This window comes from Anas acuta, chromosome 16 (genome assembly GCF_963932015.1).
Source record: "Anas acuta chromosome 16, bAnaAcu1.1, whole genome shotgun sequence".
NCBI classification, from domain to species: domain Eukaryota; kingdom Metazoa; phylum Chordata; class Aves; order Anseriformes; family Anatidae; genus Anas; species Anas acuta.
In genome coordinates this window covers 16,779,151-16,796,140 of record NC_088994.1, presented here as the reverse complement: position 1 = coordinate 16,796,140, position 16,990 = coordinate 16,779,151, and the positions used below count along the sequence as shown (strand labels likewise).

The 16,990-nt window shown below is 50.1% G+C and overlaps 1 protein-coding gene across 3 annotated transcripts in view; it reads left to right on the top strand.

The window, feature by feature from the left end:
• Positions 1 to 1,713: 1,713 nt before the first annotated feature.
• The window catches only part of CDH22 (cadherin 22), a 75,386-nt gene continuing 60,109 nt past the window's right edge, over positions 1,714 to 16,990 (top strand). The window contains exon 1 of one of the 3 annotated variants that reach the window (XM_068700505.1): positions 1,714 to 2,045. The gene's annotated coding sequence lies outside the window, so the exon portion shown is untranslated. The remainder of the gene's footprint in view (positions 2,046 to 16,990) is intronic. The other 2 variants (XM_068700507.1, XM_068700504.1) reach the window with 2 other exon arrangements.

Genomic DNA, 16,990 nt, shown 5'->3' with positions numbered 1-16,990 from the left:
GTCTGCAGACAGTGCTACCAGTGGAGGAGCTGCACTCCAGCCTTTGCTTCTTTCCCTGTAAGAGCATCAGGCACAAGTGGGATTTGCTTTGGCAGCAATGCTGGCAACTGGAAGGTTTCTCATACTCACACAGGGATTCAGAACATTTCTAGATGTTTCCCTGTCTGAAGGGTCTGGCAAGGAGCATTTCCTAGCTCTTCTTTTAGGGCCCCATTGGCCTTTGAGGGTGGGAATCATGCAACAGAATGAGGATTGGAAGCTTTGTGCCAGCCAGACCAAGAGGGCTGGAAGACATCTGCCTGAGCCTGCTGCTGGATCTGTGCCCTGCTCATCTCTTGGTCCTGCAAAGGAGAAGTCACTCCGGGATTCGTTCTGTGATTATAAACCTCTGTCTTTTGCTTACCATCCACCTCTCCCTGACCTGCAGATCACCTGCCTCTGCAGGAAGCACCATACGTACCCAGGTGGTAAGTGGGTAGGACACTGCAGCTGGGTTACCATGGTGTCTTGCACCTATTGGCCAAGCACAGGATTCATCTGCCTTGTTTAAGGCACTGCACACATGGAGCAAAAGGGCATTCTATTCTCTGCTGCTCCAAACTTCAAGGCCTAGTACCAGCAGTTCATGTGAAAGCAAGAGAGCATTTTCTTCAGATAAGATGTGAGGCTCTGGACAGTGGAGACTGAAAAAAGTCCCACTGGGGGCTGTTTGCCTGAATTGTGGCTTAACCCTGACTTGTATGAGCAGATTTATCAGTCCAAAAATGATATTGCAGTCTCACCAGCCTTGATCTTTTCACCTGCTTCCACTTTCTACCTGTCCTAATAACGCCCAGAGTGGCCTATAAACTTGGCACCCCACTGTGGATCCTGCTGGCACACGGGTTCCCACTGCAGGCACTGGGCAGTGCAGATATTCTTACCCCTCATGACTCCAGAGTGCTGCTGAGCCTGGGTGCTGCCTGCCACCCTTTGGGCAGGGCTCTGAAAGGGGCACCTGAGATGTAAGGTAGGTGCTGAGGACGCCAGCTGCCAGGGCTGCCCAGGTACACGTCAGGGGGGAATTTGCCAGCTCCATCCCCAGAAGAGCCCCTGTCAGAGCACCCCTCCAAGCTGCCGCTGGGCCATAGGGATCTGGCCTCGTTCAAGGACTGGGGAAGTGTGGGCTGGGGTTACCCTGACCTGCTGGACGCCCTGGTGCCCCAGTTCACTGCTATGGTCCCGTGCACCGAGTTTGTGTGTTCTCAGACGCAAGCGCTGCCAGGCGTTGGAGCGCGGTGGGGCCTGGCTGGAGCCCGGGGAGGCAAAGTCAGCCCCGTGCCCCGGGGGACGGCCACAGTCACTCTCGATGCCACCGGCAGGCACAGCACTGGGGTCGGCGGAGGCAATGCGGGTGCCCGCGGCTAAGGTCCCAGGGCTGCCGGAGCCGCAGGGTGGGGGCACGGGCGCGCGGTCTGGGCGGCGGCCCCCAGCCCTCCCGAGGGTCGAGGCAGCCCGTGGGGGGGGGGGAGCGGGGGAAGGGGGGGGAGGCTGCTGGTCCCCAGGGCCGGGAAATGGCCGGCCCCGAGGGCGGGGGTGGGTCTTTGGGGCAGCCGGGGCAGGTTCCCGAGGCGAGGAGCGCGCTGGTCCTCGGGGCGGGACCCCGGGGCCGGTCCCGGGCGGGGACCCGGGCGCTGCATTCTCAGAGTCTCCAGCAGAGGCTGGGCTGGGCAGGGCTGGCGGGGAAGGAGGGAAGGAAGGAGCGAGGGAGGCGAGGGGGAGGAAGGCGGCTCTCGCCGCACATGCATCCCCCGCCACACACCCCGCCGCCCGCGCCCCGCCTCGCGCCGTGCCCGCCCGGTGCCAGCAGCCGGCTCCGCTCGCCGCCGCCGCGGGTCGGGGCTCCGTGCTGCCCGCGGAGCCGAGGCTGCGCTCCGCTCCGCGCGGGGCTGCCGGGGAGCCGCTCCGTGCCGGGGGGACGCGCCGCCGCCGCCGCCGCCGCCGTGCAGGATGCCGCGGGAGGCCGGGCGCCCCGCGCGGGGGGGCCGCCGCGGCCGCCGCCCCAGGTAAGAGCGGGCGCGGGCGGCGGGGCTCGGCGGGCGGCGGGGCGGGCACCGCGGGGGCGCCCAACTTCCCCGTCCCTCGCCGCGCCGCAAACTTTGGTGCCGCTCGGCGGGGCTGCGGCGGGCGCTCCCCGCAGGTGAGTGCGGGCTCGGCCCTGCCCCCGGAGGCCCGGGACCGCGGGCTGCGGCCAGGGGTCCGCCACCTCGGGCCGCGCGGCGCCGGCACCCCGGGGCTGCCCCGGGACTCGCGCTGGGACGGCAGCGTTGGCTTCGGTTCGGAGGGCGGGCGAAGCCGCGCATCTGACGCGCCCTGGGGCATCCCTGCCGGGGTGGTTAACGCGTGGTACCCGGGGCTCCGGCACCAGCTCCGTCAGCTGCATGGCTCAGCATACCTTTCGATAAAGGGCTCGGGAGCTTAAAGCGCTGCGGCTCTTTTTTTTTTTTTTAAACCGGTGGTATCTGCAAACGGCCTCCCTGGGCTCCTTCCTACCCAAGAACGATCTCCACATTTTTTCTTAGTGAGACGGAGCCCTCCCTGCTAGTTTCCACAGAGGCTTTGCTCAGAGATGTGTGTGAACGTGCAGCTGAGATGCTTGAGGAGTCCTGCCCAAGTCCTTTTAGCAGGCAGGGTAACACCTCTCTTTCCGGAGCCCTTTTTTTTTTTTTTTTTTTTTTTTTTTTTCCTAACAACAAACTAAAAATAACTGTGCTAAAACTGGCACTTTCCTAATTTAAATGGTTCCCAAATGGTTGTGCACAGGCCTTCTGGGGGCAAGCACTGCAGCCACGTCTGTTCCTCCACAGCATTTCACCCAGGCCCAGAGCTGTCAGCACTAAATGCTTCTTGCCGAGCGTCCTAGGAGCACATCCTGTGGCAGCCAGGCTCCCACAGTCACTCTCTGTGCCAGCAGGGGAAGGAAAGATGGAGTAGATGCCTCCGTTCTCCTTTTGTTTGATTTCTGACATCTGTAACATTCAGTTGTACAATCTGGGGAAATCTGTGCTGTATTTTCGTCTAACCTCATTTTATGCATGAACAATACCAGTTACAGGGATGATGGTGTAGATAGCAGCAAGGAGAGGCAGGCTCAGAGTTCAGACATAACTTCCTAAGACAGCACAATGCATCTCAGGGAAGGCTTTGGACCTGAGAAGGCTAAGAAGAATGGCTCCACCAAAGCTCTGGTTCTCCGGGGCTTGTTTGCATGGCTTGAGGAATGAGATGTGCTTCCCTCTGTCCCTGCTGCTGGCTCAGTACTATGCTGTTAAAATACCATATGTTCCAACAACAGTCGGTACTATAGTCTTGCATGCTGCCAAGGAAATCTTGGGTGACGACTGTTACTTTGGGACCTGTTTCTATCCCTTCAGAGGACATAAGTTTCAGACAATGGCTGAAGCCTGCAGACTCTGCACTGGCAGATCTTTTGCCCAGCTCAGAGACCAGGCTTTGCTAGGTTTTCCCTTACAAGGCTGGTGAATGCTGGCCACCTTTTTTCATGAGCACTGGGTAAGGAGTATGTGCAGTGAACACTTATCAGGGTTGGAGATCATGATCCTGGCACATCAGTTTTCAAAGGCTGAGAATAAATTGCTTCTCTGGCTTTGGGTATCACATAGCAGGGGAAAATGGAAACAAGAGTCTGAAACGGTTTTTGTGTATTGATACTGTGTTTACTTGTGTTCAAGGCCAAAAGGTGGTTCTGCCGTTCATTGATGAAATCCCTGAAAATGTTGACAGGACCCTGAGAGTAGCACAGGGTAGAGTCTACTAAAATCTGAATAAGCTGGCCCAGATTCTATACTGTCTTCTGTATTGCGTACATCTGTCTGCTCCAGTGAGGTGTGGGGGGGTTAGAGTAAGTAAGACTTGGACTCTGTGAAATGCTGATTGCTGAATAACAAAACATCGAACTTGGTGGGCTTATGAAAGAAAATGGTATGTGCTGTGTTTCATAGGCAAAAAAAGAACCAGCTTTGTTCCTGTCAAAAGAAAAAAAAAAAAAACTTTGCTTTTTGGTGCATTGACACCTTATGATATGATACAGTGATTTCATACCTAGAACAGACAAGTGGCTACTGAAACAAGGTCAATTTTAAAATTCTTTTTAAAAAGAAGCTATCAGGTCTCCAGAAAAAAAAAGAAAAAAAAAGACTTGTTAAGTTAAAAATAATGTAAAATTCTATTTTTCCTAGCTCTTTATGAAATAGCATGATATTTTCATGAATTAAAATGTAGTAACACCTAAAAAGCCATAGTTCCTTGCTCATGTGTAAGGATCCTCAGAATGGGGGCATAATTTGCTCTATATTTTGTGTATGCTGTTTTATGAGATTTTTTTTTCCTTTCACTTTTACAATGATATTAAGGTATCAGGCTTTTTTCCTAGCAATTTTTACTTTCATGTTCTTCAGCACTAGCCCATGGTAGCTAAATTTGGTTACAAAGACAGTGGGAGAATGTTTGTTTGCAATCCCTTTTGCTACCCATGGACTTTATTTTATTAGAAGGATTAGATTGTTCATAAAAGCTTTGAAACAAAACTGAACTTTAGATGGATTCAATCTGACATTATTCCTTTGAAATATAATTACATAATTTTCAAATAATTATTTTTATATTCTGAAAGCCCATATTTGAAGACTAAAGTGAAACATATTGAAGAAGAAATAGTGTGGTGATGCTTGTTTTCTTTTGCCATCAGGTCACTAAGCAGGATTTGTATGTAGAATACAACCATGTATGAATGTGTCAATATCTTTTAACCATGTGGTTATGCAACTGTATTTAGGTTTACAAGGAATGACGCTTCTCTGCAGATAAGTCCACATATGTCCTGAGGCACAGCCCATTTTGAATGATCTGCTTTTTTGTAAATTTGCATGTAGAAATTTGGTGGGTGTGAGCCCCAACAAGATTCCTTGTCTGAGGTAGTAGGTGGACATGGTGTAGAGCACCTTGCTGTTCCCGGGATCACTTTTGTCTCTACCACCACTTTATTCCGTGGCATGTCCATTACAGAGAAGGGTGACTGACAAGGAGGGATGTTGCCATCCCTCCCTCCCTCCCTCCCTTCCTTCTTTCCTTCCTTCCTGCTGTGGTTGAGAGGAGATACTTCTGTGTTATCCTGTTGGAGAAGGGCTGTTGGATGGCGCTTTTTTGTGCGTTCTGTGGTGCAATGTCTGGATGTTTTTTCAGCAATATTTGCCTTTGCCAATCCCACACGGCTGGCTGGGATGCCTGCAGAGGGTGTAGGTTCTCTCTTTAACTGTGGAAGTGCATGTAAGTCAAACCAGGACAGGTGACACTACTGGAAGGTGGGAGCATGAGGAGGCTGTTCAGAGTGCAAAGGTTGGTCTGAGGCTGCCTGTGCCTCAGTGGATTGGGCTCGGCTTTTATCTCCAAACCTCAGGTTTTGGAGTGCCTGCTCTGCCGGTGCCCCTCTGCCTCATGGTAGTATGGAGAGCTGCTGTGGTAGTGCGTGAGCACAGTGGTATCAGATGGGGAGAGAGGCAGCCCTGGTGCTGTCAGGCAGTCTTCACCAGAGATCTTATAAGGCTTTGAACAAAAATTGGAGGACAGACCCTGCTAAAGTGTGGCCCCTGCATTTTCCCTCCTGAAACTGGGATAGCTCAGCCCTGGCTGCACAGGAAAGGCAGCCTGCCCAAAGCTGGTCCATCCGCACTGCAATCCAAGGGCTAGATTTGGACTGGATCACTACTGCTAAACCTACTAGTAGTGCTGAAAATCAAGGTGCTTTCCAGAAAGAATCTCCTTTCTCCTGGGTGCCCGATTTTAGGATAGCTCACTAAGCACGAGTGAAGGCTATAGGATTCATTTAAAGCTAATGACATTTTTTCAGAAAGAGACAGCACTTCTCTGGATTCACAGTCCTGCCCTGCTTCTTTTGCCTGTGAGAAATCTGCCCTTGTGTCCTCACTCTCTCTCTGCATGCTGTGCCCCTTAATCCTGCCCTGCTTTTACTCATGTTCTTGCCCCTCACATTGGCTGTGGCAGTGCCAGCAAGGAGGTGAGGAAAATAAGCCCAGTAGAGCTCATTTAGTTTTGACTGTACTCTGTACTTCACCTTCTAATTTGGGATCACTTGTAAGAGACCTGTGGTTTAGTTCACACACTGCAGGACTGATATTCTGGGCAAAGTGCCTATTAGCACTATTGTCAAACTGTTGTGTGCAGGGTCTGCTGTACATATGGGGAACAGCCTTGCCTGTCCCCCATGCTGAATCTGGCACTGACTGGCTGATAATGGAAGGAAGCTGTGGGTACGATGGAGGTGATGCTGGGCCTGGTGCTTGTCAGCAACAGCCACAAGTCTGCAGCTGCTCTGTAGAAGCATTTAGCCAGGTGCTCACTGAACAGAACTGAGAACATGCTGGCCCTGGCTTGGGGAGCAGTGTGCCAGGGCCAGCCATTGTACAGGGTGAAGTGGCCCTGTGCTCCAAGGCTACAGCAGTTGTGCAAAACTTGCTGACTAGGAAATACTTCAAGGAATCACAAAAGCAGAACTGTTTGTCCAGCTCCCTTTTGTCCAGACACCCCTATCCCTCTTTTCTGCTCTTCCCTGCTACAGTACTCCAGAGAACAATGAAGGAAAACAAATGCAGGACCACTCCTCTTTACTCACAACATTACATCACTCACCATTGCTACATCAGGTGAGGTTTTGTTAATTTTTTCCTAACTAGCTGTAGCTGATAGCAATAACAACCGACGGTGATGTGAAGCTTGAGGCCCTCACCTGAAGCTGCTGATGGCCAGAAGCCTTTTGCAGCCAATGATGGGAGTCTCCATAGAAACATCCTGGGCAATAAATAGAGAGTCTCAAAAGCAGCAAACTCCTTTTAGCAGAAGCCCATGCACAAAAAGGGGCACAGATACACAGTGGTGTGTGCATGGAAATGGAAAGGTATATATACCCTGCAAGTCGAGGATGTGGGACATTCGGAAATAGCAGCTGCATGAGCAAGTATAGGATTTAAACACTGCTTTAGAAAACTACCATTCCCTTGAGATTTTGACTGCAAGACTGAGTTAGAGCAGGAATGTGTGATACAGTCCTGGTCTCAGCACAGCAGGAGAGGCTCATTCTGCCTGGCCAACTGCACCTGCCACCTCACAGGATGTGGCCCTTCCCCTATGTGATGGGCAACAGGGAAAGCCCTGACCTGTGGTGCTCTGTGCTGCAGCACCTGGGAGCTCAGCATGGCTTCTGTGGGAGCCCTATCTGTCCCCAGTCCTTTCTTGTCCCCTGCTGCCCTTCCTTGTGGCTTTGCTTTCAGGAGCTGGGCACAGGCAGGCCCCAGCTGATGCGAGCTCTGAGGTCCCTGTGCCCACCTGCAAAGTCCTGCAGTTAGTTTTTTTGTGGGGGAGAAGCATCCTGTGTCTGTTCCCTCCTGTCCCCTCAGTGCCTCCCTTCTGCCTTCCCAGAAGAGCCTGGATTCCCCTGGCTGCCTGCTTGCTGGCAGGTTGCTGGTGGGCTGTGAGCAGGGCAGAGGCTCTTGCTATCAGTTGGCAGGTTTGGGGGCAGCAGGCTCCTGAGACATCTCCTTTGGGACTGAGTCACCGCATTGGCCAGGGTCTGGAAGGGACAGCTGAGGGTTTGGCTGCGCCAGAGTCATAGAAACCCTCATGGCCTAGCCATCACAGGACAGAAAAGGTGCTGGGAGTCCTGGGCCAGGCCCTTGTTCTGTCCACTTCTTTTGGCTATGGGTATGGTTATGGGGGGGGTTTCCCTGTGATGGGGATTCACAGGGTCCAACACGTGGTTTCTGTGTGCCTGGGGATGCTGCGCAGCCTTTCCTGGTCCTACTTCCTTGCATCTCTGTCACACTGGGATTATCTCCCTCTGCTCATGCTGCATCTGCTTCCTGGAATCTGAAATCCCCAAAATACTGTTTCTCCAGTAATCCTTGTCATTAAAGGTGGCTCCTAAACTGAGCACCTCCTCCTCTCAGCACCTTGTTGTCCTTTTTAGAGAGGCACGCTTTGAGTTGGGCATGTGTGAGCAAATTAGATTTATATTCTGATACAGGTCACTACCACCCCGTCATCCTCAGCAACCAAACTCTAGCGTTACCCTTGGCTTTGGATTCTTTTGGATTTTTACTATTCCTTTTTTGAAGTGTGACAATACTTTCTCTTCCCCCTTGTGATGGTCTTGGAAAGACGCACGGCTATCGGTGACTGCTGTGTGTGTGGGAGAGGGCTTCTCTCCCATTGCTGGAGTCTGGAAGTCAAGGACATACAGGTTAGTGGTTCCTTCAGGAGCTAGATGTTGCCAACTCTCAGAGGTTGGCCAGCTTCACACTTGTGAAATATGGCAGAACCTTTTGATAGCAGGCAGGTAGGAATAGCTGAGCATCAGCAGAGCCCTTAGGAAGTTCCGTCCCTGCTCAAACTTCTACAAGTCAGCTGAACACCCCTTTGCAGGGGCCCTCCTCGGCTGTTCCCCTGGTGCACGCTGTTTCCAGGACAAAGTCCAGCTCCAGTAGCACAGCCCGAAGGCAGGGTGCCGGAGCCTTCCCGGAGCCGCGGCTGGGACCCCCGAGGCGCTGCCGGGCCCGTGGCTGGAGGCGATCGGGGCCCGGGCCGGCGCTTCCTCGGCTTTTGGGGAAGGGAGGGCTTGGGGCGCCGCGTGCCGGCAGAGGGAGCCATGCATCCTCCTTTCATATGCACAGCCTGACACACCAATTAACGAATTAATTTGAAAGGTGCTGCGAGAGACCAGATTAGGAGCAGGATCCTCCACTGGACAATGGCTCAGCTAGGTTTGCTGAGGCTGGGAAGTGACCGTGCCGTCCCCAAATCTCTCCCCTCCGTGTCGCCACCTGAGTTTGGATCAGGTAAACCTTTGGGCAGGTTTGATCTGGCATAGTTTCTGGGGGCTGTGCAAGGCATAAACAGCCCTTATGGCAGGTACGGATGGCATTGATGCTGGTACTTGGGTCAGCTGGATGTGCTGTAGGCAAGCCACAAACACCTACTGCACTAGGGCTGCAACTGGGAGCCACCAGGGACTTGTGGCTGACCCTGCAGGAGTAGACGAAGCCTTTCTTTGCCTTGCCCAGGACTTGGCAAGGGTTTAGCAAAGGCAGACAAAAGTTTATGAGCTGGATCTGGGGTTGTGAAGTCTGACATCATGGTTAATCCTGCCTAGTCCTGGATGCTGTGCTGGCAGACAGTGCTGCTTCCTTCCTTGGTACCACAAAGTGATCAAGGTGTGAAGTGAAATGCAAGCACTGAACCATTCTCAAGTGGGGTAGTAACCACAGGTGAGCATTTATGGAATTTCAAAAAGCTGTTAACATTTTCGTGGAATGGGGGGACTCATGTCTGACTGCGAAGAATGCTGGAACCATCAGTTCAAGCTGGACCTGGTTTTTCATCCAGAGTGCCCATGCATTTTGGTGAAGTACAGATATGGGTGGTGGGTACTACACTGGGAGGTGACTACAGCTGGATGAGCTGGTGGTGCTGAGCTGCTCCACAACAGATGCAAGCTCTGACTACAGGACTGAGAGGCTCAAAGCACTGTACAAGAACAGTTGCAAATTCATACTGTGACATGGCTGCTGCTTTCTGTTTAATGCACTGTCCTGGTTGTTAAAAGCTGTCTGCTGCAAAATAGAAATGAGAGGGAGGGACTGTGAAGAACTAGGCTGGAGGGCCTTTGTTTTAAAGCATAGCAGAGTTGGGCTTAAGCAGGTGTGGGGTGTGCTGCCTCGTCCTGGCTTCCACAAGGCAATACGTGCATTTTCCTTGTGAGTGCTCAAAGGATGGTACTAAGACTCATCTTTTTTTCTTCTTTTTTTTTTCTTTTTTTTCCCTATTTGGTGCCCTCCAAGTATATTTAGAAAAAGTAATGATAGTTTTTCTTTCTCCTTTACTATCTGTTGGGTAAAGTGATAAGTTTGTAAAGTTTTATGTTTCTGTTTTTGAGGTCTGTCTGTCTCTCTATGCACCAAGATGAGGAAAATGACTTGTGTTTTTGGTGTGCCCCACCATAGGGAGCTGAGGACTGGACAGATCTAGCGTTTGTATCTGTTTCAGTCCTGAACCTCTTGAAAGTGTAGTATCGGTGCTGCTCAAGGCAGCTGTGACTAGTTGCTTTATTCTTGAATCACAGCTACTTCACGTTCAGGTGTGAATATTGGTGTCAATTCACCATGAGATCTGATGGGAGGGAAGGGTGGCAGGAGATATGTATAGCTCCCAAGTCCTCCATGGAGCAGAATGCCTTTTGTCTGGACTCTGGCTTTGGATTCCCAAAACTCCGTCTGAGGCTGCTGCCAGCTCAGCAACCTGAGCAGGGTTGTTATTTGGAGAGGAGAACACAAACACGTTTTTCTGTGTTGTAGTGCTCCTAGTTGACTTCAGCCAGCTTTTGCAGAGTTTGATGCTTACCTCCCCTTGTGTTAGGAGTGATGGCGGTTTGGGGACTACTATTCTCCTGTGCATGCAGGAGAGTAGCGCTGCATGGCTGGTGTAGGGGTGTATCATGGTTTTGGCTGTGATGGAGTTAATTTTCTTACTCAAAGGAGACTCAAAGGATGCTGTGTTTTGGGTTTTTGATGAAAACAGTGGTGATAGCACACTGATGCTCTTCGTTGTTGCAAAGCAGTGCTTACACAGAGTCAAGGACTTTCCAGCTTCTCTTGCTGCCCTGCCAGTGAGGAGGCTGGGAATGCAATTCAGGATTTCAGTACTTTTGCATCTGACTGCTTGTGTTGGAGGTGCTGGGCTCTGTGTGTCCCTATTCCTGTTTAGGCACAAACTAGGAGCTTGGGGGCTTTGTGCATGATTTCTACCATGACTGTCATCAAACAAGCTAAAGAGGAGTGTGGAGAAGGAGGAGGAAGTGAAACAGCTAAGGTAGTAAGGGGGGAGAGAGAGAGCAAGGGTCTGTGATGTAATGATAAGGACAGCAGGATGCAAACACAGTGTGTGAGAATAACAAAGCCAGAGAAAGCCAAGTCTGCATGTGGGCAAGCAGGAATGTCTGCATACACGCATGCTGGTAGTTCTCCCCCTTTCAAGCATGTCACTGCTCTGGGGAGGGCGTAGGCACGCCTGGTGAGCTTTTCCTGGTTTTGGCTGTGAAGATTTTTACTGTCACTGGTACAGGGTGGCTACTGGGATGTGTGTTGGATGGGGCAATGTGGGTTACAGGAGTCCTGTATATGCATGGGGGGGAGGGAGGGGGAAACTACCACCAGCTCCAGGGGAGGACCCTTGCTGAAGCGGTGCGAGGCTACTAATGTGCAGTAGGTCTGAAGGACTCAGAACGCAAATGACTGCATCTGCCCACGTGGGTTTCTGTGCCCCCTCCTGAGCGCATGTATACTCACGTGTTCCAACACGATCCTGCCTGTTCACGTGTATGCATATTTCTCCTTGGCTCTATTCTTTCACATGCACTTTGTCCATTTGCTTTTCTGTCTTCCCCATTGCTACTGTAATGTCTTTCTCTTTCTCCCTTTGTTCCCTGGGCTGCTTTGCTGCTTCTCACCTCACCATGTCCTTCTTTATTTCTTTTGATAATAATAACATTAGAACCTACATACAAGGCCTCCAGGTCCCTGCTTTGTGCAGACACATCAGGAAAGACCCTTCAAAGCCTGTGTGCTGGAGAGAGCAGATTCCCATAGTCTCACTGTTGCCAGGACTGTCAGAGGCAAAGGGTTTGATTGTGAAATTTGACCTGTGCAAAACCCCACGCCGTGTCCTGTGTCCATCCTGGAATGTCAGAAGTGAAGATGCAGGTCTCCTGTTTGATGGAGTTCAACATTAAAGCACTGAACCCTTATGCCTGTTTGATGAATTGGCCAATTAATCTCCCTTTATCGCTTGTACTGAGCAGAGCAGTTGTTCCCAGAGCTTCCATTTTGTTCCTTTCTCGTTGCAACGTTGGTTTGGTAGTGACATAAAACTGAAGCTGCTTGTGGATTCTGTTCTAATCTGCTGTGTTCACATGTGTTGAGCTTTCAGAAATGTTCACCTTTTCAATTGCAATTTGCACATTTGGCCTCTGCTAAGAGCTGATACTTCAATGGGATGCTGAAGTCTGGCAGACGGAAAGCAGCATTTCTAGTGACACACTGTGGCTGTCTTGTTTTGTATATGTGGTGCCCACTATACTTCCTCTACAGAAACGTCCTATGTGACTGCTGGATGTTGGTTTACAGTCTGCAAATACAATGCTGGAAAGAGTGTAGGAAGAATCAAATTTTATTTTTCACCTGACAAAGTTGTCAGAGTTCCTTGCAGAGGGAAGGCTAGTACTGTATCTGTTTTGCTGAATCATAACCAGAAACCCAAGGTATTCCTGTTGATTTCTCAGAAGTAATGGCTCTGCTCAGCTAGTCCATCATGATATATCAATGATTTAGACTTAAGCTAGGAAACAACTCTGAAATCAGGAAACAGCACGTCACTCTTCTCCTTTCTTTGGGCAAGTGGCTCAGCCAGCCTGAACACTCTTCAAATGAGAAACTTGGTCTCCCTTCCGAACCACAGGGCCTGGGCCATGATGTCACTTGCTGATGTAGTGGCATTGGTAACTCTGCATGGGTCCTAGGCCTGAAGGTTTCAGGAATCTGGAGTAGGAGCGTGTATGCCAGTGCTGGCAGCAGACAGCAAAGCAGGCTGCTTCCAGAGCAGGTGGCCAAGACCTCTTGATGAGGTCTCTAGTCCATCCCAGGCTCATCAACCTGTGAGAAGGGAGCGGGTGATTTGCCTTTCTCCAGTTGCTGTTGCTGACCTTAGATCTGTCTGTGGCAATTAGAACTCCCTCAGCTCTGTGCTGCTGTGCACCTGACTGCAGCTGTCTGAGAGCCCCCTAACTGCTGAGGGCGGAGGGAGGAGAGTGATTCCTCGCTAGACAAGGCATGCTAGTGGAAAAAGACTGGTGGGTCTGTAAGGGTGAAGTCTTTGTACCTGTAAGTGCTGACAGGGCTGTTCTGGAGTGGCTGCCTCTCCATGGGTCTGTGTCCCTTTGGCCTTGGCCAGGAGCTGCATGCAATGAGGAGAGCAAAAGGTGTCATTCTGTTTGGAGGGGCACGTGCAAAGTGTGGTGGAGCAGGGGAACCTTAGTGTTCCTGCCAGTGTAGGTAGGGCATGCTCCCCAGGCAGACTATCTGGAAATGGAGTGGGCTCTTGTGACCTGTTGTGGGGTTTACTGGTGTGTTTTGGAAGCACTGGGATCTTCCCTTGCTTAGGGGGAAGCAAGAGGCTGAGCAGTTCTCACCCTATGTGCAGGTAAAGGCAGTGGGGCTGGTGTGCCTGTCTTCAAACTGTCCTCTTGCTCCCGCTCTGTGAACTCTCCTTCTCTTGCTAGTTAATATTAGTATTCAGTTTGTGGAACGGGCTATGCAATTAACAAAAAGGTACAGTCATTCATTCTGACTGGAGGACTCATGGGATCAGATGTACTGGGGATAGGAAGCGGAGGCTTTCTGCTGGGAAAGAATGTCACAGCACAGCGGACACAGAAATGAAAAGCTATTAATAATGATCCCGGAACTTCACTTCCATCAGCTGTTTATTTAAAGGTGCTCCGTATTCAAAGCCTCCTGATTTATGTGGGCAATAACACTCACAGTCCTGGGATCACTTTTTTAAGCAAGGCTAATGGGGTGAAACCATCATACTGCGACAGTAGAGATCAAGCTGGGAAAATGATACGGGAGAGAAAAATAAACTATTGCCTAGATTATCCAGGAGCTACGCTGGGCTGGGAGTCAGTGTGAGCTCCCTGCTCTTCCAGCATTTATCAAGGCTTTTATTTCCTTTTTTTTTTTTTTTTTCCCCTTGTTCTTTGTGAACAGAATTTATTGGGCATGGAAGGATATAAAAATTTGATTTTACTGGACAGGATGCTAAAAGCTTCTGGTTTTGCATTAGTGTGAATTTTTTGTTTATTTATTTTGTGTGTGTGTCTGTAGCGTGACCATGTTTCCTTCCTGACTCAGCCTCATGCCTGTGGGACTGGTTTCTCCAGGGAAAGGACTTTTGTCATTTCTGTTTGTTGCCTGCAGTTGTTTTCGCAGTGGTGATATTGGGGCACCTCTGCCTTTGTCTGTGTGCCTGGAAGGGAGGAGAGGAAAAGTCCAGGGCTGTGGCAGTGTTGGGCAGGCCGGTTCCCACGCACTCTCTCTTCTCTGGGATGCTAGGGCTGCGTGAGTGCTGGGCCAGTGCTGACCTGGCCAATGGATTTGGCATAACCTCCTGATGTTTCCATCTTCTTGCAGCAGAGAAGTGGAGTTATGGGTGCAAGCAGGGCTGGGGTGGGGAGTGGAATACAAGAGGGAGCTGGGTCAGTCTTTTCTAAATCTGGCAAGTGAGCTTTTGGGGGCCACTAGGTGGTTTTACTAGCTCCCTCTGAACATTTGGCAGCATGCAGGAGTGCCAAATGTCATCCATCCAGAGTGTACGTGACCTTGTGGTATCTGCATGGCAGTGAACAGCCTTTGGCTAACCTTGCCTCTTTTTCCTGGGGAAGTGAAATAGCACTTACCCTGCAGCTGATGTTACTCTGGAAAGGGTCTTACTCCAAGTGGTGCACATCCTCAGAAGCTGGTAGTGGTGTTGTAATTAAGAGAATGAAGCAATGATTCCAAGTAAATAATACATCTATCATTAATGATTAAATGCAAAATTTAGCCTATTGCTGTTGTCTGTATGTTGCTTACACGGAGGTAGTAACCTTTTAGTCTGTCACAGATTGGAGAAAGCCTTTATTTACCGGTGAGCAGTGTGTTGTGAGGATTGCCTACTTAGAGACCTGGCCCATTTGCTCCAGCTTGTAGGTCTCCAACAAGAGGGTCAAATTTCTTCTAGCTGTGTTTTTGAGGGTGAGGTGGGCTTTGCTTTGAATGAGTCCTGGGTGGCAACTCAGAGCCCCTTTGGAGTCTGTGAGGCTCTCGTGGCCCTTGTTGGGAACACCTTGTTACTGGCCTGATTCCGCTTGAAGTGCAACCTGAGGATCTCAGAGGGCTCCAGCTGGTCTGTGGTGGGCAACTGTGGTGGCTCAGTTCCCACTGGAACTCCTCCTCCTCCTTGGAGAAGCCAACTCTCAGATTTACTTTTCCAGTCCTGATAACTAATATGTGCTTCTCATGTATTAGACTCAGCTACAAGGGTTATCTGCTAACTGCGGTGTTTTTTTCTGAGCAATGCTGTGTCTTAACAAAACATATTTGCTTCCTGTTTGGGGTATAACACTGAACAATGCTCAGCTTCAGGTTCCTGAACTTCTGTGGTACTAAGGTTCCTTCTCTTTCCCCATTGTGGTTTCTCATTAATTTCTGGAGAGCAAAAAAAAGTTTAGGCCTAGAGCTGCCTCTTCAACATATAAGCAAAGCCTTTGTTTAGGCAAGACAGCACTGCTCAGGTGGTGGTGGTTTGATGGCAATGACAGCGTGGTTTGGAGTGACCCATGGTGGTGTGGTGCTGTCAGCCCAGCCGAGCGTGGAAGTTCCAGGGGCAGGTCTGGTAGATCAGGACGCTGAGGAGTGCAGATGCAGAGCAGTGGATTTTGGCAAGTTATTGTTGCAGAAACAATTTTCTTATCTGTTCTACTATCTTGTTTCTAATTCTTATTTAATGAGCTCCTCTGAAAATAAGAGAAGCATTAGAACAGTTTTCTTAAGTGTGAAAGATCAGGCTGAAATTGGCGTTGAAGAGACTAATTACTCTCATTCTTCCACCTTCCTGACAGCTGTTTACTGCTGCAGAGCGTGTCCTGAGGTGCTGAGGAAGTCCCTTGCATCTTCACAGGCTGCTTTTGGCCGGAGGTACCAGCAACAGAACGTCAGTGTCTGCTTCTGATTTAGGCTGTGTATGACTTAATTGTCCTGTTTTACTGTCAGAAAGCACTGTTAAAGGCGCAGGTGTGAGACCTGTGGTGCAAATCCCCCAAGCCTTGTTCTGCTTTTCACTGCCCTTGTTCTCTCCCTGTGACTTCCTGACTTCAATGTGGATGCTATGATGACCATGGTCTTATCTTAGAAAGGGCAACATGCTGCTGAAGGAAGAGACTTCCCTTGTCTCATACACACTAGAAAGAGAGATCACATCTATCATAAAGACAGAGTTTTTCAGGGACAAAATTACCAAAAGCATGAAAATATATAGGGAAGAAGAATGCTGAGCAGCAAGACCTTCACAAGAGTGATGGGTACCTGCCATAGTTTTATTTAACCAGAGTATTGAGTCTGAGCCTGACCTCGGACCCCAAGCAGTAAATTGAAGGAAGTTGCTTTGAACCCTTCTGGCTCAATAATACCCACTTGTTATTCACCATAGGAATTTGGGGAGACTTGCAGGGGAGGTAGAAAGTTGCAGACAAGAAAGCTGTGAACATCTTCAATTTTCCATTTAAGCACACAGTATTGAGTGATAAATAATTCATACATCTGCCAAACATTTGATTAAAAGAACCCAATTCCTTCCACATTTTTCAAAGTCTAAGAATTCCATTCTGTGTCTTTTATTTTAATCTGTCCTTTAACTCCTATCCAGATGCCCACTTGTCTGGGCTGTCAGCCTTGATTCCACTCACCCTGCTTCAGGCAGTCCAGTGCTTGCGCTGTTACTTTCTCATCACTTCTGCTGGCTTACAGGTGCTGAAGAAGTGGCAGTAAGTGGGGTGTAGCGATGCTGACAGAAAGCACTCTCGCCTGAGGTGAGGGAAGTGAAGGTGGTTTCTACATGTCTTTGGACTGTGCTTGGGAGATCAGCTCTGGTGGTGGCAATAGAGGTTTGTGTCTGTTCTTTGCCATGCTGTATGGGAGCACGGCTGGATCCTCATGAAGTGCAGTGGGTCATAAAAGATGGGAATGCAAGCTCTGACTCTGTACAGGTCATTTGTTAGGGATAAATTTCAGATGTGGCTAAGATCCAAATCCTAAAGTCAAAGACCTGTGCT